Raw genomic sequence first — 2,378 nt, 5'->3', positions numbered from 1 at the left:
GACCTTGAAATGCTTCTTACGAAGCCACTCCTTCGTTGCCCGGGCGGTGTGTTTGGGATCATTGTCATGCTGAAAGACCCAGCCACGTTTCATCTTCAATGCCCTTGCTGATGGAAGGAGGTTGTCACTCAAAATCTCACGATACATGGCCCCATTCATTCTTTCCTTTACACGGATCAGTCGTCCTGGTCCCTTTGCAGAAAAACAGCCCCAAAGCATGATGTTTCCACCCCCATAGTTTCTACAGTAGGTATGGTGTCTTTGGATGCAACTCAGTCATTCTTTCTCCTCCAAACACGTCTAGTTGAGTTTTTACCTAAAAAGTTACTATTTTGGTTTCATCTGACCATATGACATTCTCCCAATCCTCTTCTGGATCATCTAAATGCTCTCTAGCAAACTCTCAGGACGGGCCTGGACATGTACTGGCTTAAGCGAGGGGGACACGTCTGACACTGCAGGATTTGAGTCCCTGGCGGCGTAGTGTTTTACTGATGGTAGCCTTTGTTACTTTGGTCCCAGCTCTCTGCAGGTCATTGACTACGGTCCCCCCGTGTGGTTCTGGGATTTTTGCTCACCGTTCTTGTGATCATTTTGACCCCACGGGGTGAGATCTTGCGTGGAGCCCCAGATCGAGGGAGATTATCAGTGGTCTTGTATGTCTTCCATTTTCTAATAATTGCTCCCACAGTTGATTTCTTCACACCAAGCTGCTTACCTATTGCAGATTCAGTCTTCCCAGCCTGGTGCAGGTCTACAATTTAGTTTCTGGTGTCCTTTGACAGCTCTTTGGTCTTGGCCATAGTGGAGTTTGGAGTGTGACTGTTTGAGGTTGTGGACAGGTGTCTTTTATACTGATAACTAGTTCAAACAGGTGCCATTAATACAGTTAACAAGTGGAGGACAGAGGAGGCTCTTAAAGAAGAAGTTACAGGTCTGTGAGAGCCAGAAATCTTGTTTGTTTGTAGGTGACCAAATACTTATTTTACCGAGGAATTTACCAATTAATTCATTACAAATCCTACAATGTGATTTCCTGGATTCTTTCCCCCCATTCTGTCTCTCATAGTTGAAGTGTACCTAGGATGAAAATTACAGGCCTCATCTTTTTAAGTGGGAGAACTTGCACAATTGGTGGCTGACTAAATACTTTTTTGCCCCAATGTAATACAGACACAACTCTCTTTGAGGGACACTTTTCAATGTTTAGAGAAGACATCTCTAGTTATGAAATGTATTAAATCATTAGATATCATATTACTGTAAGGTCGCATATTCAAGAATATTTGTTAAAGTTATATGTGTGTATATGTCATTCAGGTTTATTTTACTTTAATCTAAAACTGTAGAGAGTGCAGTTGTCACAGAGATTATAGTATCCAAACCACAATATAGTGGACACTAAGGCTGCACATGGTCTGGTGATCCCCTCTCCATCTGATCTTTTGACCCTCTCGTCCCCTTTGTCCTTTACAGCTTGGCAGTGGTCCATTGACAGAGAGTCGGTGAGGTTTAAATATGGTGCCCTGGTGTTGGCTTGCAAGAACCTTGAACATCACGGGGTACAGTCAATTCCCAGTGTCGGGTTTCTGTCCTAATGCGACTTACCAAAGCAGACTTGGTGAACACTATGACAGGATGAAAAAGACATGGTACAAAAAAAAAACAGTTATGGAAAAATGATCTCAAATAAAAGTGGTGCATAATTCATACTTGGTTGTTAAGCATAATGCCACCTTGGGCTAAAAGGTCAATTTTTGTCCTCTCGTGTCCAATCCTCCTCTCTTCAATCCAGCCACCCTTTTTCTCAAAAACGATGTCTGAGATTTAACCAACCTATCACCATGTATCACAGATTACTGTGATGGTTCTTACTTTGTTAAAAGTTGACCAGTCACCAAACCAAGGTCAAAGCACTGGTGGGTTATTTTCGAGAGCAACAGCAGCCACCTATGCAGTACCCCCCTTCTCTACAAACATGATCTTAATTCCACACACATATGCTCAGAGGCTGGTATGCAGACAGTAATCCTAACACATTCAGTAGGGTGTCTACATGTGTTGAATATCTTAACCTAGAGTTTGCACACTAGAGAACAGAGTGCTGGTGCTCTCGCAACCAGAAACTAAGAGGACACTGTGCAGAAGGGCCATAACAGTTCAGCTCATTTTAAGTCTGTGCATTGCTTTTTGTAGATTTTCAGCAGTGCACATCATGTAAAGATTCTTTAATTGTGGTATTAATGACTTGGTGTTGAAAAAGAAGCACTGTTCTGTATCATGTTCTGTGGAGAAGCCTGTGTTGGTGAATCCTCCCCCTCCAGCCATGAGCTATTTTAGTGTTTCTCTGCAGTGCTGCTCCACAACTTGTCTTATTA

This window comes from Notothenia coriiceps, unplaced genomic scaffold, assembly GCF_000735185.1.
Source record: "Notothenia coriiceps isolate Sejong01 unplaced genomic scaffold, NC01 NC01_scaffold00036941, whole genome shotgun sequence".
NCBI lineage: Eukaryota > Metazoa > Chordata > Actinopteri > Perciformes > Nototheniidae > Notothenia > Notothenia coriiceps.
Note: the sequence above shows the minus strand (reverse complement) of the source record.